Genomic DNA, 27,825 nt, shown 5'->3' on the forward strand with positions numbered 1-27,825 from the left:
TATTATTATCATTGTACACGAAAAATGATTCTGAGCAGACATATTTTGTCAGAGATTTTTATTAAAATAGTTTATTTCCTTTTTGTATTACCATAGGTTGATTTAAGTTTTGTAGACAAAATTAAATGTATTATATTATTAATATTTAATCATATCATAATATTATTTAATATGTATACCATAAGTACTTACTATGTTATTATTATTAAATTGAGTCTGTTATAATACTACCTTGTTGTTCCTTACCTAACTATTGTATTAATTATAGTATATATGTATACCATACTATGTTATTGTTATTAACTCGAATCAATACCACCTTACCGTAAAATGGTGTAAATAAGTTCGTGGTATAATTATCTATAAATATCTCAAAAAATCTATTTTCAAAATTAAATGCTATATGAATAAAAAATGAAAAAATAAATAGTATAATTTCGAAAATTTAAAGTATTTATAATTATTTTTTTTTTTTGTAACAAAAAGATAATTAAATAAATCATCAAGATAAAATAACACTTCATTAATTATTGTTTATTAATAATTAATTAATTTTCCGGTAAAAAATTTTACCATATTTTTCCCCTTGGTTAGTTGGAATAGTACTCAAAATTGTTTACTTTCATGTTCCAGAAGTATCGACTAGATCAAAATTACAATTAAAAATCACCTCAAAATAGTAAATTAAAGAATTTTTACTACTAAAAAGGCTATGAAAGACAAAAAAAAACATCTTTTAAAATCAATTAATTTAATACTTTGCTCAGAAACTAAAAACTTTAAAATGCAATTTTATTTTAAGTTGTAGGTCTTCAATAAGTTTAAAACAACTTATATTAATTTTAATTAATATAGGTATTAAGTCCTCATTTAATTTATTCTAACATATTATACTTTTTATAAATATTATATTATGATCGTACTATAGATACAATGAATACAGATAATTAATTTTTTTGAATAACAATTACTATAAAAAATAAAACCATTATCTCAAACATGATTTCATTATTATTAAATTTGGAAAACCATTTTTTTTTTTTAAATGACGTAACCAATTATGCTCTGCTTGAACTCTTCAATCACAAGTTTATCACCACTACAGTATTCAGTGCATGTCTGCACTTTCAAAATCCATTTGGAAATTGTTTTTTAATCTAAAAAAGGTCCTTAGAGAATATTTAGATTTAACTTTCACTTATAAAGTTCATTAAGAAAAGTTTATAATAGTCTCTTATTCTCTATTGAACCACATTTTATTCAAAATTTAATTATTCTTAAAAATAATAAATACAAATATTTTCTATTAGTATGAATTTAAAAATGATTAACTTTATTTATTTAAAATGTTTAACTGATTGGAAAAATGTGTTATTTTATTAAAAAACTAGAATTTAGTTTATGGATTCTTAAAATGTATTAAGTACATTCTATCTTTTTTTTAAATATAAGTCAAAATTGATTAATTGATTTGTAAATGGCAATTTATGAATAATATTGTTTTTAATTAATTCATATTTGATAAAATCGATTCAAAAATATAATTTACTTTATAAAGTATTATAAACCTAGTTAATAAGTCAATTTTGTATATCGTATATGTATTAAAATATGTAACAATTTTTTATATTGGTATTAAAGTGAATATGACATATAACTCGCAGTCATTATTTACAATAAAATATTTTTTAAAAATGTGTAAAACAAGTTCACGTTTAACTAGGTAGGTAAATAATTATATGTAATAATAATTACAGTGACAATTTGGTTATTATTTAATAATAAGTGATTTTTCTAAATTTCCATTGCGATTAGTTTAAGAACACTTATTTTAGAACGTCTTTGTTGATTTTATTGATCAATAAAACCTACATATTTTTATAGTAAATAATGTCTATTTGAAAACTCAGCTAATTACTAATAAAATTATCAGTTAGAATGTTCCGTTTGATTAAATTTGTATCAGAATTTATCAAAGTAGATAATAAAATCAACTCGTTAGTTTGTTTTATTCATGGCATTTGTATAGATAATAAACGTTCTTTGGAGTTTGGACACACATCCATTCACATAATTCTAATGATTTCAAAATTTGAATTTATTAAATAGTAGGCCACAAATGTATGAAACGTGATCAGTGAAAAAATATCGACGAGTAGTTTCTCATTTTTCGTATCTGATTTTTTTGTTTCAAAGGAAACTTATAAAAACTATCAAATCAAATGTTTACTTAACAACACTATACATTTTATGAGATATTCTGACGTTTAGTATTTTTTCAAATGCAATTTACCAGCTCGTTAAAATACATTTCTCTGAATAGAACATTTAAAGGTTTTACATGTTTGACTTTCAGTCGGATGGTTGTGAATTTGACGAACCGCTCATTAAAAAAAAAAAAATAAACCTTCACATTCAACTGGTGTGTAAACAAAGTTGCTGAAATAGTCATAGTTATTTAGTTACACAATTTCAGTTCATGTTTTTCCAGTTTTACTTAACACAGTAAAAACTAAGATATAACATAAATATCTGATATAAAATTATTTTATTTAAAAAACACTTAAAGCATTATATTTAAAAGACAATTAAATAATTAAAAATTGTAAAGTGATAAATTATAATTAAAAATATAAATTGATCAAATTATATTGTAAAACGTAAAAAATAATCACAATTTCGTATAATTTATATTTTTATTTTATGTATAAATCTATTTAATATTTATTACTAATATGAAAAAAATATATATGTGGTAATATATTTTAAATATAATTTAATGTTAAATTATAGTAGTGAAAATGCTGAGCATATGATGATTGAATAAAGCAAATAATAAAGTCGTATATAGCTAACGCTTAAGTAAAATAGAGTATAATTATTTAAGAGAACACAAACATTTTAAAACAAATATATTTTGATAATTAACCAAGAATTTAAAAACAATATGATATTAAAAACACTGAGTAAAAAATTGGGTGTATGAATAAGAGTTTAATGATGGAATCATTAATTAGCTGTCTCCCATGAGATACCAACGTTATTACTTTTCATTACTCGAAGTCTCGAAATGCAACTTTTTATTAATAACTGTGAATACATTGAAAGCACATAAATCGATAAATTATAATTTATGAATAAATGTTTTTACTCTCAATATTTAAGGTTATTCTATGATTTTAATTAAAATAATTATAATAAAATAAACATTTTATAAAATTGATTTTAAGCTCTAAAGCTCTTTTTGAGTGAAATAAAATTAAAACATAAATTTAAGTGATTCATTTCATAATATATTGAAATATAATATGACAAATATCTTAATATAATTGGAGATTTTTTATATTTTATTGACTATTGGGTACGTGAAAATCATTAAAGAGTTACTCTCAAAAAGTAATATAAATTCTAATAAAGTTAATAGATTATATTATAGACATGTGTTTGAATAACACGTATTATTCATATAATAATACAAATCATATGTGTAGATTATAACACAATTTTTTTTTTTATTAAATATAATATGTTTATTTTATTTTATATTACAATTAAACTATATAATATACTGTACGGTTATCATATTAACTCAATTAAAGTATTATAGATAATTTTGATAACTGATCAAATAAGGTCCATCGGAAACAAAATATAAGGACTTTAAATTCAAAAGTTCACAACTTGGCTTCATAATATCACTCAATAAATTGCTTTTATTAAGTACCTGCTGAGCCAAGTGTCATTACTTAGTCAACACTAAAGATCAACGTTCGATGTTACTACAAGTAATCCGGACTGTTAAATGCGGAGTTGGTTATAGTTCACAAAGTAATCGTGCGAATAACTTACAACGATACCATACGATATAATATATACGATGAGAAAATTAGAAGACCTGCCTGAAATCAATAATTCTAATAACGTCAAACTTGAGTGATAATAATAATGTATGAAAAGTACATAACTGATGCTCTTAAGCTATAGACAACAATACGTTATATCTAATATATTATTTATGGGCTAATCGTGTACAATGCTTTACCTTGAGTATATAAATCAAAAATATTTTGAAACAAATATAGTTTTCTTTCTTTTATTTGTTTTATTGTAATAGTTTGGTAAGATTATCGTAGAAAAATATTTTTTATACAGCGATTTTTAAGAATGTTTTGACGATTTTTGTTTGATAGTTTTTATAGCGACGTACTACATTTTGAAATGAATGATTAACTTAAGTCGTTAACACTATTTGTATATTGTATAAAAGAAATAATAACTTAGAATAGATTTAGAAGAGAGAAAAATGTAATATTTCTGGTATATTATCCATTTGTATTTAAATATTAATATACTTTACAATTTAACATTACTATTTAAATATTTTATATTACATACGTATATTTATAATTCAATATTCAAATATTATTAAATATATATATATATGATTTTAATAAGATACATTAATATCACTATTTAATTTGTTATTTCAAATGTATCATCTTACTTAATCAAAAGGCATAGGTTAATGGTAAAGTGTAACATTTACATTATATTAAATATAAAATTCAAATAAATATACAATAATTGTTAAATTATGCATTTATTATAATTTACACGAATTCATTGTTTGCTTTATTAAATTAACGTTTATAATTTTGTATAAACAATCTATTCAACCAAGTTAACATCATAATCACAATTTTTAAATTATTATTAGTCTTTTAACTAACTATTTACAATTATTAATTAAGAAATAATTACCGGTATCCGGTTACTTGTTAAGGATGCTTAATTAAAATATACGAGTAATTTATGTGTCATCGCAAATTTTTTTAAAGTGCATCTAAAATACCTTACATTTAGTAAGTTAACAATTTAATAAGTGATTCATAATTAATTGTTTTCGTCTTTTTAATATAAGCATTTTTAATAATTATAAGACTATTTACATTTCAAAACATTACTGATACAAGATTAAGTTTTCAGAAAAAAAATAGGTGCTTGGATACATGGCCTTTTAATTTTTTGAGACATTTATAAGGTACTGATGAAAAGTTGAGGTAATTATTAGGGATATAATTTACATTTTACTCTCTACTTTTAATTAGACCTTAATGTCTTCAATTTGTTTTACAATATCAATTTATTTTAATCAACTAAGTTCCACGCTATGTAATATGTTAATGACGGTTGCCCTAGATCCCACGAGGTTATTAAAACTTAAAGCTGACCCCATTTTCTTTATTGCTAGTAGAGAGATTTATGATTTTACTCAAAATATTTTATTATTTTTGAATATAGAAATAAATTATTAAATAAAATATTTCGGTATATATAATTATATTTTATAATTTATCTATTAATAGATATATGTATATATATATATATATGCAATACGCAATACGCAATGTATTACACTAATTGAAAAAATATAGACAGTCAACTTACTGTTGTATTAACGAGTATTTAGTGTAATATGAATGCATATATTACTAGGTGATTCATTTAAGTGTTTACATTTATTATTTTAAAAAGTGTTAATTTGTTTAAAATATATTTTTTTTACTAACTTGATGGTTTTTTAAAACAAAATTTATAAAATAAAGTATATTTTTACTTTTTTATTATTATCAAGTTTTTTTTTACTTTTTTGATAATGCAATACATTGTTAATTTCATATTTTGAAGTAGAATATTTGAAATATTTTGATCTATACAAATAAAATTTGTACAAGTAATGCATTAGTTATAACTTTATAAGTATTTAAAGGTTAGTTGAAAGGAGTTGTATACCAGTTTAATTAACAGATAATCATGTACCACTCTTTTCTACTCATTAAATTTTTAACTATTAACTTATCTTTAAAAATTAAATTTACGTGAACCGAAATATTCCAAAACTTTTTTTTGCTTCGAAATATGAATTTAAAAATGTACAAAACTTAAACAAGATAATGATAAAATATTGTAAAAGCTATGATTCTGTTATTATCCTAAATGTTTGTTTTCCTATTTGTCTTCTAAATAGTAAATCACATAAAATTATGTAAAAGAAATGTTTTCGAAAATCATAGAACTTTTTATAATATCAAGTGTAGACACTAATGGATCTAACTGTATATCATGCATTATTTATTATCTAACTATTATTTATATACTCAATATTCATATAATATTATTATTATATTATTATCATCGATAATAATATATGTTATAATAAGAGTATAGTAATACTAAAATAGTATTTTTATATGTATTATAGAATTTACAGTATGAACAGACTTCTATGGTTTTTGTACATTTTATAACAAAATAGCCATTTTAAAATGTCTATAAAATATATACATATGATGTATAATGTATATTGGTTGCGATTGAGTCGTTAGATGATCAGTCGTAAAACAGTGTTCGAAGTTTAAAAATGTATTTAATTTTTAAAAACCAACTCTGATATTTAATTATAAATGAATATGGGATTATAAAGTTAAATGTACAGCTATACATATTTACCAATAAAAAGGAAATCGCTTGACAAATGTTATACTACATTGAAATTATTGATGTATACTTAATTAAATTCCTATTGCAATAGAGATTATAATAGATATTATAATTATTAATTATATTTCAACATTTTTTTCAATCATTAAATGTGTCATCATTTTTAATAGTTATTTTTATATTATTTTATAGATTTTTGAGTGATTATTCTTAGGTTATAAAATAAAGAAAGAATGACATAATAAATGATAAAATCTTTGGTTTACAAATTATATCTTATTTATTTTTTAACAAATATTTCATTTAATTCTTAAGCATAATTAAATTCAGAAAAAATTGTGAAAAGTATGTTATTTCGTTAAGTATTAATAAATTATCATTTTCCATTTTATAGTTTAACAAGTTATAGTATAACAGTATAACACTAGAGATCAAGCTATAGTTTATTTTAATAGCATTGATTGTTTTGGGATATTATGTATTTTTATTGAAAAATTTGCAGAATAATATGCATAAATAATTTATTTTATTGTAAAATATATTTTATAAATTGTGAATAGTAGAGCCATTATATAGAGTTATTGTAACAATAAAATTATTTTTTAGTTAAAAATGTAAATATACAGCCGAATTGTGAAAACTTTTCAAGTTCACATTACTGGAACCTTAAAATTAATTTAATTGAAACTTAGTCCTACATTTTATGTAAATTGATGTAAAATCCCAAGTTCGTAACTTTAACTATTATTTTTTCTATAATTAATTATGATGTGCTTTGAACGTTCATTGGAACGGAATGTAAACATTTCGTTTGATATCAAACGAATGTTAATATCTGTAATTAGTCACAATCAAATAAACACTGGGTACTAGAAAGTATTTTTTACTTTTACTTGTTATATTTGTTATATTATTGGATAACCAAAAATAAATTTATATCAATTCATATAAATTAGCGTACAATTGTTTGCCATAATGTTTTATACATGTATTAAAGATGTGGAATTCTCTAATTATAAGTTTAATAAAATATGTATCGTGATATTATGTATTACTTTAACAATAATAAGTATTTAAACAAGAATAATTTAGTTTAAACATAATTTATAGGGAAGTGACAATTTATAGAAAAAAAAATGATGTCATTATAATAATAATAATAATTAGAAAATATCTAAAAAAAAGGATGAGTATTTTTTTTTTGTACATAACTACGATTTCTCTATTACAAAAAAAGATACACCTTTATCAAATAAAATTGTTGGTATATTTTCTTGAAAGTATGTAAATATAGGATATAAAAAAAAATTTTAAATGAAACGTCCTATAGTATGCTTGTATTTTCCCGATATATTGGCTGGTATAACAATTATGTAACACCTGTGGTGAAAGTAATATCTTTCCATATTTTATTTTTTTATTGTTTTTATTTCACTAACAAAACTACATTTTATAATATTTAAATAACTTGAACAAAGTTTAATAAAATTAAAATCGTAAATAATAATTATTATACATCGTGTGTGCCATTAAAGAAAAATAAATAAATAACTTTACGAATCCACTCAAGATATATATAACATATTAATATGAAGAGTAACCTAACTGATTTTCAAAAAACGATTTGATTATTTGATTAGCATTTACGAAAATCGATAAATATATTATTTTATAATATTCTTAAAATATAACGATTTTAGTACTGATAAAAAAAAATAACCTTCGAGAATCGTATCATTCTAAACGTAATTGTTAATTCGCGATCATCCATACCTAAATTAAACAGAGTTTAACTTTATTTTAATGTTATTGGAACATCGATTTGTGATTAAATATATTAATATTTTTTAATTATCCATTATATTAAAAGATGGCTTGTTGTTGGAATAATTGAGATTAATAAATGGTTATTTTAGTATAAATTCTAAAATTTCAAAGTGCAAAAAATAATTTTGAATTAAATATCTATAACTAAGAAACTTAAAATAAATAACAAGATACGAATACTAAAATAAAATTGAAGAAATATTAAAAGATAACAGTATTCAAAATAAATTTAAATGTTTGTTTTTCCCTTTACTCTTCAATAATATAAAAGTATCCTTCAGGTAAGATTTTTAGGTATAATTAAGTATAACATTTTTTTTTTAAAGTAGAAATTGATTAGTATCAAAATATATAGATATAATGAATAGGTAATAAATAAGGTATAATATTCAGTTGAAATAATGTTGATGAGATCTGTTGAAAAAAATTGTTTCTTTTATTCGCAAAGTTACGGCACGTAACACTTTTACAGTGTTACTGACAGGAGTAATTTCGAGGACCATTTCCTCCAAAAGCTTCAAGTAACAATTCCGCTTTTAATCGTGAGACTTCCATGAGACCGATTAAAATAATTCTTATAATATACGGTTTTTGTTATCTAAAACGCCCTCAAATAGATTATGCGTGAATTAACGTTACTCATCCTTTTTCAATGTATTAAGTGATAACAATAAAAAAATACCTTATATTATAGCTTTAGTAAACATCTAAAATATTTAAATTAATAAAAAATATAATATAAAACTTATTTTAGTAAATAATCAACTGAATAAATTATATAAAATACATTTTGAGTTCTTTTGATTGGGTTTTTAGTTAAATTTATTTTATATTTATTAATTATAAACTCGCCGAAGTTCCTTCATTAAATAATATCTTCATTAAAGAATTTAGTAGCTTTAAATATCTAAAATACATGTAAAAATATTTTGAAGTTTGCGTAATAAAAAAAAAAACGATTGCTAAAAAGAAAAAATGATTCATTCATATAATAAACAAAATTTAATGTTTAATAATATGTGATCTTGAATAACTTTATATACCATTACATAATTCAATATTATTAATTATGACCTTCACTAATCCGTAGTTTAAATGGATTAGTATAATATGATTTATTATTTGTTGTTTTTTATTCTACAAATAAAATATGATTTTTATAACTATAATTATTATTATAAATATTAATATTAATTATATAAAAACGAACGATGCATATTATTAGTATAAATAATAAATAAACATAAATTAACAAACACCAAAATGTTGGAATATAGTATAATATTAGCTGACTACAGACAAAATGCACTTTTACAACAAATTTACAGTATTTTAAAATCATAACTTAATAATAAATTAAATAATTTTTTTTAGGCATCTATAATTTTGCATTCTTAAAATAATGAAAATATGCCATTTTTCAAAATATTATAGTGAAATCCCTCTGTATGGCGGACACTTGAGGGAAATAAAATTAAGTCCACTAATAAGATGTGGTCGCTAACAAAAGATTCGTAGTGGGTACTAATCCAACAATACTATTAGATAATATATTCTTATATTATAACAGGAATGAGCGTTGGTAACCTAATCTGAAGGTTATTTATTTATTTCAATCTAGTGAGTTTTTATTATTATCAAAACAAAATAATTTAAATATTACTTTATAATTTACATTTATTAAAGGTAGATATTTACTACTTGAAATATAAAACCATTGATAAGAGAAAAAAAAATGCTGACTATCAATAGATTTGTTTATTATTCATAATGTTAATACGTTTAAATTGAAATTCAACAAGTGTAAGTAGTACAGGTACTTAACAATAAGTTATCGTATTAATTTAGTGAAACTACAAAGAGGAATTGAATTTATAAAAATATATAATTTCATTGAATTTATCGTTTCGAGCGAAAATCTATATCAAAGCTTTAAAGAGACTCTGAGCTTATAAACATAACTTGATGTGATTGTATAGATATAAATGTCGTGTTGCGTTTCACATTACATCAATCAGATCAATTATAGAATACATTTAAGAATGTGCTTCGATGACGATTCAAATAGGTTGTACTAAATCATAAGAGAAGCTTCAAAGTATATTACCAAATAAAGGAAGGGTTTATATTCGTAATTAGATATTTTAGTCAAAAATCAGTTGTAATATTATTACCAAACAGTATACATTTTTATATTTAATATATTCAAGTAAACAAATAAAATCAATTAAATTATTAAATATTTAATGAACTAATTCTAAATAACCCAATCGAATAAACATGATTTTATAATTACTCTACTATATCTCAAACTATAGTTTATTTTAAAGAATATATAAAATAATAATATGTGTCGTAATTTATACGTAATGTGAGCATTACGTATAAATATCTAATTATTAAGGATACAAAATATATAAATTTAAAAAGTATGACTCATGATAATTAAAATAATGAAAATTAAATTACAATATAGATGAATGAAACCCAGTGTTTTAATATTTTTGAGAAAAAATAAATCATATTAATTTAATATTTATCTTATACTAGTATTTCTAAATTGTAAATGACAATATGATAATTTACTAAGCCAAATAATGTTAAAAAGTTACAGAATTACCAAAGTAAAAAACTTACAAAATTGGCATTTTTCCAAAAGGGTGTTGCCAACTAGAATTATGTTAATGAAAAGTTTATAGAATAAGTTATTATCTTAAAATTTAATACAATAAAAATACTACATTATATTCCCTACACATAAATTGACACCAAAACCCATTTTTAAATGTCAAAAATATATATATTCACTATGAAGAAAGTTAAGCTATAATATTTCAATAAATTCACAAACCATTAAAAACAAATTTACAAATCAAAATATATATATTACAAATTATAATTTTCATCTGTATAGATACAATAAAAAATGAAGTACATACTAAAATGTCATTGCCCTCTTCGAAAGTTTTTTAAACATTGATTTAAATTTAAAACTTGTTTGAACCCATTTTTCTTGTCGGTTTTGGAAAATACCGTATTCATGTTACTAAATATGGCTATTCGTAGTATTAAAGACAGCCACACGAATTTCAGAAAATGTCCATCAAACTATATGTTGAAGCATAGTGTATTATTAGTATTATAGCACTAACTAATTTTACCATTATAACTTATCCATATTATAATATCATAACAGTTGCTCGTTCAAGAGTACCAAGCGTAAATCATAATATTATGCACTTTGTTCATAGATCACGTTATAAAATCTGACGCTTCGACATAGGTTTTAATTCAACAATATTGATGTTCACGTAGTATTATATGGTACACTCCATGAGTGATAGGTGAACAGTTAGTTTCATAAATAGCCTCCGATGATTTTTTCAATGTTTACTTCTGGTTCAATTTTTACTAATTTACAATCATTCCCATTTTAGCGTTATCATTTGAATGTGTACTAAATGTTGTATTAGTACCAAGATAATCTGAGAAAAACGCGATATTCAGTGCTTTTTTTTTTCTGTATCTATCGTGTTCAATTATTGAGTGTTCATATTATCAATAGTGGTGTATAGTACGATGAAATTTCAGTGAAAAAAATTGTGTACATATTATCTTTGATATGTCATAGATAGTGTTAATAATTAATATGGTATCATATTTTTGAACTACATAATTTCCTGCCCTGTGAAACGTGCCTCTCGTTCCTGATAATTACATATTGAAGGAAGCGCGTCAAGATAAGACGCAAATATTGTCACCGATATTGTTTTCAGGTTTCTTATAGGAATAGATACCTTTTCGTCTGCTTTATTGCATGTCTTATTCGCGTTATTTAAAAATGTTGATATAATATTAAAACGTATGTGTAAAATTTATCTAGTGAAAGTTTTGATATTCAAGTTAAATTCGAGTAAAATAATCGCGTAATGAGCTATATGTTAATTTTAGAATAATAAATGTTATTATGAACTATAAAGTATTTCAGATTATTTAAATGAAGATTATCTACGCTTAATTTACTATACATATTATATAATTATTATGATAACATTATAAATCTAAAGTAAACCATAGTACAGCATCTAATATAATAAAAAATTGAATTAAAAAGTATTTTCATTATAATCTTAATACATAACCTTTAGTAATTACAGTTAAAAAAATTAATTAATTAAAATTAATATTTATTTAATTAAAAAAAAAAAAAAAATCAACAGACAATTAAACTGTTATTTACGAAATAAATTCCAATTAGTTGTAATTAGCAATCTATAATCTGAACATAATATATAATATATACAATAATTACTAATTAAACAATTAAATTCAAATAAATGAAATACCAAATAGATATGTACTAAAAATTAATTAATAAATTATAGTTTTTATAAAATAATCAAGTCTGTGAGTGTAAAAATTTACACTAGAAATTTTTATTTTTATTACAATTACATTTATATTTAAAATCATGAATTATTAAAATATTAAAATTATGATCATGTAATATTGTAAATTATACCAAAATGTAATATTAAGATACTGATGAAAATTGACGACGTTATATGCAATCATTTTAGAAAAGTGTTAGCAGCATTGCTTTTTAAGTAATTTAAAAACATAAAATGTAACAAAACAAAGGTCAAACATCCTTTAGGATTTACTAAGGCATTTGAATTTAACAAAATATAAAATACAAAACTAATATTAAGAGTAGGTGGGTATTTTAACAATTTCTCAATTAAAAAAAATGTATTTGCGAAAGTTCATACGCAAATAAATCACTATTGATGACGTACTTACAATAAAAATGTATGTACAGTATTCAAAAAGTTACTATGTTCAAAAAAACTTTAACCCAAAATCGAATCGCATGCTTAAATGGATTAACTTTTTTAAATGATGTCCGTTTTTTTTTTTTAATGCAACGACTTTGATAGGTAAACTTTGAATTTTATGGCTATAGTTTAAGTTATGGTACTAATCAGCGTCGCCTGTTGAGGTTTAAATAAATTAAAAGGTATATAATATTAAATAGTGATTATTTTTTTTTGTAAAAATTACATTTTATCAAAATAATGATTTATGACTTTACCAATAACAATTAAATCAAAATAATTCAAATTATCAAATGTCCATAAATAACACTGTCATGTCATCAAATAATATAACATACATATATGTTTACAACGCGCATATGCATTGTTTGGAAATTAATACGATTGTAAAATAGTTCAGTGTTAAAAATATATAATATTATATTACTATAAAAAAATATTTACCAATTAATAGATTATTATAAAGTTAAATTAGTTTAAATTCGACATCAGCCTGGTGTAACAGTTTTATAAAATCTGGTGGTAGCAAGTATTTATATACGTATATATATATATATATATATATATATATATATATACACTATGGAGTATAAAAACAAATGTTAAAAAATATAAATAATATCAAACTTAGATAAATAGAAATCAATATAGTCTTGGCGTTAATAAAATCTATTGAACTATATATACATATACCATTCACCTATAATATGTTTTATATATTCAGTTATAATAATATAATATCTGACTAAGTAAAATTATGCTTAAAATATTATTATTACATCGTTCTTACATAAATTTAGTTTTTAATTATAGTCTATAGTTATCTATAACTTAAATAATATTCAACGATATACAACTATTCAATCATTTTCTATCGGTATAACAATCAATAAAATATATTGATTTTAATAATAATATATATATTATACGAGTATATCATATTATTATATAATATGTATATATTTTATTATTTTTTTATTAATTGAACATGAGAGCAGTGAATAAACTTACTAGTATATTCTAAGACCACAAATCATAGAAAGATAAAGTGAAAATGTTAATCGAGTGTTTTTAAAAGTGTAACACAAAATCAAATCATAACGGCAACGGCGGTAACCAGACGGAGTACGAGCCATTTTCGAGGAAATTGCCACAAGGTCGTATTTCCAACTTAATAATTAAATTCGAAATTACCATGAACAAATTATTGGACATTTTGGAATTGTCGTTTTGAGTAAGACCACATCAAGCACCATCTTTGCGTAAGTCCTCATATGCTGCCGGTGTCATCTGTTAACGGTTGTTAACGATACCTGTTGCCGCGCATGGCCTCATTTCTCATGCCACTGCACTTATTAGGTTGCAACTATCTACTGATATGAATTATTACCGAATTGGTCGTATTGGTTAGATACAGTTCACTAAGAGTTGATAGATTAATCGAGTATGCATAATATTGCACATTGCAACCGCGTTACATCTTGTAGATGATCTTGCCAGACCCACGCGCTCTTGCACATAATATGAAACTTTGACCCGCAGTCAACGGGAGGTTAGTAGCGCCTCGAGTGTTCTTCTCCCGTCATCAAACATATGCTATTAATCAGCGTTTATTTGCTACGTTCATTCCGTCGGAAAACCAATCGACTGTGTCCGGAAAGTCATTGTACTGTGCGATGAGTCCTAGTAGCCAATCGCAGACGACACTAAACGTGGCTTCACACGTTACAACTAACCGCAAGCGTACCCTGCACAGTGTCAGCGTCGCATTATCGAAGTGATAGATGAGATGGTGTGGCGTGGTGTGTTAGCGTAGAGCGATTACTTAAACAGTTTGCGATTCTACAAGGATCAATGAGATCCTAACGAACACATCAAGACGATTGATAAGATCCGAAGTCAATATGCATAACTATAGATAATTAGGTTAACATTTACAAAGCATTTTATGATAATAAAATAAAACATTGTGCGTCTTATATGTATATAAACATTAAAAAAAAACTTTGAGTTGCGAGGTTTTTAGCTTCTGACCGTAAAATCGTTGATTCGAGTAGAAGAATTAATAGAAACAAAATATTTGAGTGCAATGCTTATAAATTTAAAGGCAATTTAAAATCTCATTATATTCTTAAATACATTGATCTTTTGTTTTTAAAGAAAGAAATCTAACATTTATGTTGAGTCGTTAATAAACCAGTTGTGTACAGCGTAGATATTTTTTTAGACTACACCATAATATGACCCGGTCTGTTGTATATGGTGAAAATATAAGGAGTTGATGCAGCAAATATCAAGTGTTAATAATTATTTTATAAATATATATTTTTTTTAATTAAGCTAAAATCAATCGTTTCAAAGATCGTTAATTCCTCTTTTGGTTTTTCTACGGTAAATAAGGCCTTTCAAAATAAAGTTAAATTTATTTATTTTTAAATTAATTAAAAATTAATATTATATACGATTATTTGAAAATTCTGTACATTATAATGTATTTAGGTATTGGTATAATATTTATACTGTAAGCTATATAATAAAAAACATACCTTAGTAAAAACATTTATAATGTACTGGTATATTCATATAATGTTGATGGTTAAACTATCTATCGTTCAAGTTATATATTAATATAAGGTTTATTGTAAAGTACTTGGAGTATTAAAATTTTTAAAACATAACTCTTAAAATTTATTAGAATTCCTTATTGAATAAATCTCTTTGCAGTGGATTCATCCATTTCTTAGTAAAAATATTTATAAAATACAATTGTGCAAATTACGTATTTTAGTTATATAATCAGGTTGTTACGACTGCTACAAGAAATACTTATGAAGGACTTTGTATTAAATGTGCAAATGTTTTGACTTAGCCTAAATTCTTTATCAAAATTTAAAATCTAATAACTAGCATTAAATTCACTGTCCAATCAAGTATAACCCTATTATACAATAGATCAAGCTAATAAGGAAGTTAGAGTAGTTTGAAACTGAGATGATCTTCTTCTACGTTTAAGCTCCATTGGCTATTCTGACAAAATAGTTAGAAACGTGTAGCGAATAATAATTATTAAATCACTTATTTATTTATATAATAAAATCAAAAGACCGCTCTGTTTGTGACCGATTTTCTCAAAAATCGCTCAAACAATTTATTTGACATTTTACATGGATATTTCTTTGAACCTTATGAAGGTTAGTGTCAACTTTAAAAACGACCCGGGTCACCTCTTCGTACACTAAGCTTAGGAATTCTGTGATTCTTGTTTAAAATTATTAGAAATCTCTTAGCCATTTGACTTACAATCAATTTTACATGGATTTCAGTGAGCCGTTTAATTGATACTAATAGTTATTTGGTATTTTTTTTATTTTTGCTTATAACTATAAGTTAATGATACTCTTTTAATATAATTGTTTTATTTATTCTAATAAATATGCTTATTCTTATCATTTACTTTTATTTTTCTAAAGAAATAGTCAAAATAATTGTCGACCATTTTCAAATATGTATGTACATACATATAAGAATTGATTTTTTCGTGGTTGATCTTGTAAATAATATTTACTAAATTGGAAAATTTTAAATAATATTAATGCACATGACAACATATTATAATTTATTTTCTCAGAAAGTATAATAATGATATATTTTTCAACTGTTTGTGATGGTATAGTTATTTAATTTATAATATTTAATTCATCTTTTCATAATGATATGATTAAAAACTCAATTAATATGTTTAAACTTTCATCATAAATGATAAAACCTAGCTAATAATTTACTATTTTTAGTTTAACATTTATTTTTTTTTATTAACTTTAATCTTCAAGTATTCAATTTTTTGTACATAATAAACATGATATGTTATTTTCTAATTCAATGATATAATATATTCATTGTATACAAAAAATGATTCTGAGCGGAGACGGTATGTCAATTTATTTTATATAATATTAATATTACTATTATAAATAATGGGTAGATTAAATTTATTTATGCTAAAAAATTGCAGTCCTAAAATTATTATTGATGTTAAACACCTAATAGCTAGTATAGTCATATGACACTACGCTGTAAGCCTGTAAAATAGTAGTCTACAACCCTTTATGTGCGAACTGATACATATATATTATAGATCTATTATAATCACTGGAAGTTAGTAACGTTTTATTCAACCATGAAACAATATATAAGGTATTCAAAAAGTTTCAAAATGGTAGTTTATCTTCCCCCTAAGTTCTGTTTTCGCATATTAATAAAGACCATAAAACGCTTATTTTTAAAAATCCTCCTCTATTAGTTTATGTGTAAGACATGTAAAGTTTTAATTCTTAAATTTAAAATACTATTTTTTTTAAAATAATATATTCTAATAGACTTATAAGATTATGACAAGTACATACAAATAATATGTTTACTATTACTAAGTTTTTTAAAAATTAATTATTTTTAATAATAATATTTATAACAGTAAGTTAATTACTTTGAATTCTATAAAGGAATTTCGTGTTATTTTAACAAGCTATATTATAGTATATATATATATATCATATATTTGTATATTCAAAACGTTAGCATTGGAATTTTTTAGATCCTCTGTAAATTCTTTACTGTGCATTCGTCCGTTCTATAATTCAATAAAACTCGGTAATTTTAAATATATTTAAAATTGGTCTTTAAACAAATAAGTAAAATTTTAGACATTTCATCCCAGTAGTATCTATTAAAAAAAGAATTATGGAAAACTGCACATTGAATATTTTATAGGTATAATGTGATTTATCACCTCTAGTAAAAATAGCTAACAGGAATTTTTTTATCTTATATATATTTATATTTATATAATATAGTATAAAGATTTATTAAGTTTTTATAAAATATAAAATGGTGAAATAGAGAAAAAAAATCTTTGAGATCTGTTACAATAAATTGTCATCACTTTTTAAAATTAAAAATTGTAGAAAACCACGCTTATATTTGATTTTAAATTACGTAAAAAAGCAATAAAAAAGTTTGGGTTTTCATTGGGGAATTCTTGTAAATTATGTATCATAAACTATATGAAAAAAAATTCACCCTCCACGACCAGGTGAAATATAAAATCTGAAATGTTTAAGTATATTACTATAGAAAACAATCTATATTCACAAAATCCGTTTATAGATGTTTGCATTTTTCTAATACCCGTGTCTAATTATCTATTTTAAATCATGATAAATTACTGTATAATAATATATTATATGAGAAACTGACTCCAAATAGCATAAAAAGAACAAACGAAATTACATTTAAGTGTATATTTCTTGGAAACGAAGACACGGAACTTAAATACCAAAAGGTTTGACCCATTGAAATAAAACAAAAATAATAAAAATACCTACATGTTGGTGCTTTAAGTATATATAAAAAAAATGTGACGAATTTTGACTAATTGCCTTTGCAAAATTTGTATATTTAATATAAATTTAGAAACCTTTTTAAACATATCATAGATATATAAGCAATATATTAAAAAATATTAAACGTTTATATTACAACACTGGTAGACGAACGTTCAGGAAAAACTCAATATTTTTGTCAACTGATGAAGAAAGAACAATATATTATACTAATCAATCGTAACACAGTTTCATACAGTGATTTTCTTATTTTTTTCGTTATTGTTGTCAAACAAAAATAATTTTATAGCTATATTAAGCATTAACTGAGTCTGCTAGGATAACTATTAACTGCTGCTTAAATATGTTATATGAACGCGTTATTCACGTACATTAGAAGTTCTAAAAGGATTTAACATAAAAAATATACAATAAAAAAATATTATTAATATCACGATAGTATAATATAGATAATACGATTAATACGTAATTTGAACTGGGTTAGGTATAAGAATAATTATTAAACTTGTATAACAATTTTGAAGCTTTTAATATCCTCGTCGGTGTCACATAGATCCATTGTAATCCCCGTTTATTACGTTTACATAGGATTAACCTAAATTTTCACTAAAACAATGTTTGAAAATCACACATGTACGGGATTAAACATTTTATAGTTATACACATATATAGATTACCTTCCACGTGCTTGTCTAAAACACAGTGCATAAAGAGTGTGATTGAATTTTGATTATATGGAAATCACGGTCTTAATTTACAATAATGACTATTCGAGTAGTGAGATAGTGCAAGTAGTTACGTACATAATATTAGAAAATATTATAAAATAGTCCTAAATATGAAAATATATTATTAAATCTAATTATCAATGGCCCAATGCACTAAGTTAACACGGAGTTCCTATAGTTTGGAAACCGTCTGCACCGTAGACTTTACTACTGCTATTAAAAAATTTAATAAATTCGATTGAAAAATGTTTTATCAAATCGGTTTGTTTGAAAAAAAAACAACTTCGTATTTTCACAATAGTTTATTCTACTCATCGCATCTGGTACAAACATATCTATGAAAATATCGTCAGTCACAATTCTTCGAATGTCTTACATAAAACAAAATTACAGTATCATATCTTCATTTAATAATATTATTTTATTGTATATTTTAAGATAAGTAAGCTGCATTATTAATCAGCACATATTGAAATACAGAGAAATTCACGTGGCTTATATATTTTACTAATAAATATATACTCGGCAATTGATTTGAATTTTCTTGAATTCGGTACAAGCGATTATATACATTTAAATTAATTTAATTTGATTTACGATTTTATATTTTAGGTCGTATTGCATATATTTTACGTAGTAAGTTATGATAATTTCAAATATGAAAATATTTGTCTACTGTATAGTCTATAAAATATATTAAACAATATTACAACGTTATAATAAAAGTACTTTTTTAACGTTTGCCAGAAAGAGGAATTTTGTAGTACCCAATAAAAGTTAATAATTAATATGCATTATTATTTATCAAGTGGTATACCTAAAGTGAAAAAAAAATAAAGTTCAGTATAGGTATAGTATAAAAAATGTTATATTATTTAAATTGAACTGATCACTCAAAAATTGGATTAAACGATTAACCGAACCTTAAATATCGATTTTGTTTTATTGTTTGCAATTATGTCAAAAATTCGTTGTTTTGTGAATCATAAATATTAAATCGTTCGTTTCTATACATTTATTCAACGGAATGCACGCAATATTGTTTATTGTGTGTAATTAGTGACTTATTCGTTATTTTGTTATGTCACTATATTATGTGAAAGGCGAACTAATCGAAAACCTAAAGAATAGATTAATGTGATACGACGGCACGTCAATAACAATCGTGACACGTCATGTAAAGGAGACGATAATAATAAAACACAAATACTGCCCGTCTACGAACGATAATATATGTCGATATATCAACAGCAGACTGTTTATAAAAACTAAACAATACTCGTTGGCGGAAATCAAATGAGCGATAGCTTACCTCAAAAAAATACTTAATCTATAAATAGATACATATACAAATATAACCTTCAGACGACCATCAACAACGGAGGGCTATACGAATCACGAAAATATGCAGAAGGAAAATAAAAAATCTGGGATTGGTATTTTCATGGAACGGTATATCAAAGAAATTATATAGTAAAGGAATTGTATTTGCAAGGATTAATATATTCTTGGAATGATATTTTTCTAAATCTAAGGAAAATATAAGACAGTAAATTAAAACACGGAACCGTATTTTTCAGGAATGGTATAAATTAGGAAAATATCGCTCAGGACTGTAAAAATCGGGACGACATTTTTGAGTATATCATACACGTGGATCCGTATTAATCTAAAACTGTATCAATCGAGAAAATAAAGCATAGGACTGGATGGGACAGGACAGTTATCTATAGGAAAATATTCACGAGGAATAGTATTAAAAAAAAAGTATTATTTTATAAGAAAAATACGGATGCCCGCGTCGCCACTCGCTCGCTGCGCTCATTCGGACAAAAAAAACGAAAATATCCCTCGACTTGCTATGCAACACTACCTCAAGTGGTTCACTCGGTAACCACAGTATAACCATAAATATTACCCTACCACTCTTATCATTCTTCGGACAAGTGCTTATCACTTAATAACTCCATATAAGTAAAAAAGATTTAATTATATTTTAATATATTTCTGTATTTTTCTTAGAAAATAATATTTCTTTTTAATACTATTCCTCGTGAATATTTTCCTATAAATAACTGTCCTGTCCCATCCAGTCCTATGCTTTATTTTCTCGATTGATACAGTTTTAGATTAATACGGATCCACGTGTATGATATACTCAAAAATGTCGTCCCGATTTATACAGTCCTGAGCAATGTTTTCCTAATTTATACCATTCCTGAAAAATATGGTTCCGTGTTTTCAATTTACTGTTATATATTTTCCTGAGGTAAGACTGTTTAGAAAAATATCGTTCCAAGAATATATTAATCCTTGAAAATATCATTCTTTTATTAAACCATTCTTTTGAAATATCTTCCCCTACAAGAAATCAAGTCCGGATAATTATTTTCCTGAAAAATACGGTTCCATATGAAAATTTTCCTCGTTTATATGCGGCCCCTAATTAATTATTGTAAAATGAAAATTAATATTCTATTTCTGCACCAGGATGTATTGTAGTTTATTTATTATTCTAATAAAGATATTACTTATTAATATCAATATTCCATGTTTGAAAAGGAATTAATATTATCAATTTTAAATACGTTGAATTTAAAAGATTAAGATGAAATTAAAGAATTTACTCTTACATAATGAGAATGCACAATAATTGTCAAGTTAGTTAAAAAGAAAATTAAGATTCACGATTTGTATTCGATTATTATTATTATTATTTTTTTAATATAACATTATTCGGTTGTCGGAAAGTGAATGGTGCTCAGTGAAATTTTCGCCCTGAGTTTGATAATGTCTATAATTATGTTAAATCTTAGGATCGGAATACGTTTTTTATCCTGATTCTACAAGTCATTCACTTATTAGATTGTGTTATTTTTATAACCCAGGCTCTAGGATCTAGATTATTGTAATATTCGCATAACGCAAAATGACCATTTTTACATACATATATACTATGTTACAGATATTTCAAATTTTACAAATTAGTTTGGTTGCAGAATTTGTATGGAATTGCACGTTCTGTTATTTTGTGTAAAATATAATACGATGAACTGATAGTTGATGCATACAGGAAGAAAATTATAGGAACCTATTTACAATTTACTGTATATATATTAATTATAAATACGCATACGTAGAATATATTTTTTGTATAAATAGCTAACAACTATTGTTACATTACATTCGGTTTTCTTGTATCGCGATTGGTAAAGTCGACGTGAAATAACTCAGTAACTCTAAAAACGTGGTCGTACTTTATTTTTCACGCAAACTCACCAGCGGTTACTTGGCTTAAGTCCAAACAGCTTATTTTTATAAAACGATGTTTACATAATGATATATTACTATTATTATATATTTTATCGATTTATTTTCGAAATTCCGGTTAGATAGTCATTTGTCGCTTGATTCGTGAATGCATTTTTTTTTCGATAATTTTGTATACGAAGATAATTGAAAAGCTTTCTACGTACTAATTACTACGCGTTTTACTTGAAATATGTAATGGAAAAAATCCTCTTATAAGTATATTATTAATTGAATGCATGAGGTTATAATTAATCTATTAGTCTTTAAGATGTAGTATTTACATGTAAAGGGTGGTAAAACTCGAATAGGTGTGTTTAAACACTCGAGAGAGGCCTGGGTCGAACCATTATGATTTTTTTGTATATTTTCACGTAAAAATATAATAAAACCACAAAAAAAATGTAATGGCGGGAGCCATCATATTAAATGCATTTCCAAACTACCATTACCAGTGTACCTGTTATACAAGAATTTTTTTTTTTTTAGTTTAACAGAAATACTTATTGAACAAGTGGTAAATGATGTAAAATATAAAATACACAGAAACTTTATGAGTTTTGTCAAACAAACTCAACTGTGTATTGAAAATCAATTCAGATGATATTAATTTTCTCTTACAGCTTAGTTATTTGAATGCAACATCCAAAATCAAAAACTCAAAGATGAAATATTAAATTTAATTTAGCGGCTCTGTCAAATCAATTATATTTTCAAGTGTTACGTCCACAGATTAAATTTTATTAATCTGTATTTTATAATACGTATGCTGTGTTTGTATATTTCACATTTTTTTTTTGTTTTCAAGAAAAAAGATCATACAAATTCAAATATATATATTTACAAAATATCCAATGTATTATTAACTTAGATAAAAATATAATATTTATTTTCATATAAAAATTATAATAAATTATTCTTGTGAATGAAAACTGCAATATCAAATTATTTACTTTTTACGAAGTTAACATAAATCAGATGTACGAATTTAAATATCAAGAAAACATACATGCATCATTATTAATGTGATACCAAACATGCGAATGAACCAGGCCTTTTGCCCAACTTTCTGCTAATACACGTCAAGTGAAAAAAAAATGTATATATAATAACAAGATGATTTACGTTCACTTTACTTCTATCTTTTAATAATAAATTTATTCAAATTCTGATACTTAGAATTTTTAAGTATGTAAACTTAAAATACACATTTTATTTTATATGATTGGGGATATATCAGGTGGTGATACATAATTTATTTTTTACACAAAGAACACACTTTTTTACTGTAAATCATAATTAATATATATTTTTTTTAATTTTAATGTGTAAATTTTGAGTTATTTAACTTTTTATAGTAGAGATAGTCATAAAGAGATAGTTATAATAGTCTTTATTAACAATGTTACATAAAATATAAAATGGATTTACTATTTATTTTATTTCTTACTTCTCGTTGTAATTTGATTATTTGTATAATTTATAAAACTATAATAAACTAATATTAATTAATTTTAAAATTATCATAACGACCCTTATATTAATAGTTAAGAAATTACTCGGACATGAATTTCGATATATTATATAGATCAGCATTTTAAAATAAAAAGTTTAATTTTCTACAAAATACTCTTAATATAGAAATCTTTATTAAATTTCGAAATTTAATATAGTTGATACGTTTACTTAGAAATTCATAAAAATTAATTAGTAAAGAAAGAGGTTGTACATGGGTACCAGAAACCATCCCCATTTTTGAAAATCATAGCATTTTATCTACTACTTTTATCGTTTATACGTACATAAAAAAAAACACATTTCATTCTTAAATCAATATAATGATCTCTTCACTCAGAATCTAAAAATGAAAAATGAGATTTATAATAATTGTGTTTTCACATAATAACAATAATTATTAGTGTTGGGCTACGTTATAATATTGTATAATTATTTATAATTACCACTGATAACAATTACAATAATTTCAAAAATTTGGAATATACTCATATATCAGTTATAAAAATAAAAAACTGAATATTAACAGTTTATGAGATTGTTTTTGCTTATTATTATTATTATTACTAAAGAAACATAGTTTTAAAACTACCTACCTCAAATGCAATATGAAAATAAATTGTAGTTTTGAAAAAAATAAACATTATATTAACAGTTGGTAAACGATGACAAACACACATTACGTCAAGACTCGAGAGTGATATTACATTTTGTGTGCAGCGTACGTATACATTTTACAGTATATAATATATAAAATATGGGCATTGTACTTTTTTGCTATGGTAGTAATTTAGAAGTTTCCATTCTCCACCGAAATAAGATAAAAACCTCTTAGAAAGCCCCTAGATATTATTTACAGTAGGTACAATTATGTGTATATATATACTACAGTACCTGTAATAGGCAATAATGTACGTTACCACATTGCAATGCAAGCCATTAGGGCTGATGCAGTAAGTCGAAGAATATTTTCGATTTGTGAAGAAAACCTAACAGTGCTAACACATAATATTTCCCCCATTTTACGCTCAAATATTATAAGTTATGAATACATCTATTAAAAATGGCGCGTTTGTTTCAGTAATACTGATAATGAACTGGGATTATTTCGAGGGGAAAAGAAGAATGTCTTTCCAATGAATGTGATATTATATTAGAAAACATCAGTATGAACTTAAAATCATAGATATTTTGTGTATTAAATAATTATGACACATAGTTTACCAATATCCAATGATAATATAGATTGTATATACGTATAAATCAAAGAAATCAGACGGGAAATCTTCAACCATTCTTTGTGACTATTTATGTTTCATTAGGTCAAATAGAATTTTTGGAAAATTCACTCCATCAAAAGTGCTGACTAAGTTTTATTTTCAAACCATGATTAAGACTAATTGAAAAAATTGAAATGTTTGAAAGTCTAAAAAAAAAAAAAAAACAAATAAATTGGAGAAAAGAAGAAAAATTACCTTGGTTAAAATCTAAAAATATAAATATTCATTTTTTTGGTCTCTATTTAATTAAAAAAAAATTTTAATATTACAAAATATGTACTGATAGTATCATATTATTTTGTTTCAATTATTCATGGAGCATGACTAAATAATAAGGTCTTAAATATTTAATATTAATATAATAATATTTGGATATAATTTTAAAATAAGGGTATCGAGAGTAATAAACAACCATTATTGTTATTCACCACACTTTAATAGATATATGAAAAACATCAATATTAATAAAAAAAATTAAAACAGGAAAATACAAACATGATTTATAAGTTTATTGCAATTTAATATTCAGGAAGTTAGGAAAAAAATTATTTCATTACCGGAAAAACTTATTAAACATTCTTGACATAAAAAAAAAAAAAATACTTAGTTTATTTTCCTCAATTTCCTGTTAGTTAATTTATCCATAAACATAGATTATGCAATTTTAGAATTTAAAATGGTACATTGTATATTTAAGTGAGCGTACAATGTAGATACATTTAATAGAATGATCATTCTGCGTTATACAATACAATTCATCTATTTTTGAAATATTCTACTGAATTAATATAAAATATTATAATGTTATTTTATCAGATTCTACAAAGAAAGTAATACTGTATACATAACCTAACATAACCAATAACAAAAACTATGTATCATGTTTCAAATTAACTTTAGTTTTTTTTTTTTTTTTTTTTATTGATCATTATTGTGGATATTAATTTTATTTATTTATATGTTAAATTTACTTCTTTATTATATTAAATAAAAAAAAAAAAATGTAATAATAAACTGTAGATTATTAATATTTGTTTTTTTTTTGCGATTAATTATTTATATATTCTATAATATTAGAATTTTTTATTTTGCTATATTATTTACAAAATCAAATATTTTATATTTTAAAATGAAAAATTATATTATTTTACTAAAAAATAATAGACTGCGTTTATACAAAATATATCACATAAATAATTTAAAAAAAATATTTAATTTGTTCATAGTTTTTCAAATAAAAATTATCAATTAACAAGTTTCCGATGAAAATATTCATACATTTTATTTTTACTTGATGACATTTTAGCACAAACAAAGTACGAGTATTAAAAACTAGGTTTCACATGCACTTAGTTTACAAAATTCATCGGTGCTTGTCATTTCAGAAAAATGTGTCACCTTACCAATAACATATGATGCAAATTTAGACAATTTTCATTTTGATTCAATAATTTAGTGAACAAATAAAAACTCAAATAATTTCCTTGTCAGTCATATTTTATTTATATTAAAAAAGTAAAGCATGGAAATAAATGTCAAATATTAATACTAATAGGAATAAAGTTTATTTTTTTTTTATCTTCATTTGATTTAATGAACAATATTATTTTTCATTATTCACAAATGTAATCAATAAAAACAATTTTTCCAGGATAACCTAACCTAACCTAACCAGGAACAGGAAATCTTATCGTAATTAAATAAATCTTACCAAATATTAAATATATTTTAGTTTTTCCATTAGTTAAAAAAAAATAAAAATATTATATAAAAAAAACGTGACAATACTTTTTAGTATGAATCCGACATTTATCTACCGATGAAAAATAATTATTTCATTAATTAATTAATTCATAGTTTATTATATTTTAAAAACTTTTATATTACAATAATAGTAAATACTAAATATATTGTATTTCTTTTCAATTGCTTTAAGTCGTATAACAATTTTTGATTAGTGCTTGACTTCTCAATACACAAATAATGTAATTAAGTCGATAAATAAATGATAAAATAGTCGCTCAAGTAGATTTAAAAATATTTTCATACTTGTTTTTATATAAATTGGAAATTATTTTATGTTTAAACCAATAGGTACCTAGTTTAAAAATATAGTCTTACGTAATGTGATTGATGATTTCCAGTGTTTGATATAGCATATAATACAAAACGTAGGTATGGTAGTACATAATATAATTGGGCATTAATATTTATAACACAGAGAAAATAATTAATCATACACATTTTGTAGTCAGCAATTGAGTAGTATGAAAATAAATCATTAGAATATTGCTTAAGAATATTTTTAGTTATAGTTATATTGATCTTAAACTACATTATATTAAAAAAAAAGTTATTGTTGATTTATATTTGTGTATAAATTGACTCAAGTCTTGTTGAGTTTTTATGTGGTTTGAAATGAAACCTA

At 23.3% G+C, this 27,825-nt stretch overlaps 1 protein-coding gene across 2 annotated transcripts in view; it reads right to left on the reverse strand.

Annotated features, from left to right (window-relative positions):
* Positions 1-27,825, reverse strand: part of LOC113553371 (acid sphingomyelinase-like phosphodiesterase 3a) — a 196,206-nt gene that overhangs the window by 143,690 nt on the left and 24,691 nt on the right. The gene's annotated exons all lie outside the window — the stretch shown is intronic.

Source organism: Rhopalosiphum maidis, chromosome 2 (genome assembly GCF_003676215.2).
Source record: "Rhopalosiphum maidis isolate BTI-1 chromosome 2, ASM367621v3, whole genome shotgun sequence".
In the NCBI taxonomy this organism is placed as follows: domain Eukaryota; kingdom Metazoa; phylum Arthropoda; class Insecta; order Hemiptera; family Aphididae; genus Rhopalosiphum; species Rhopalosiphum maidis.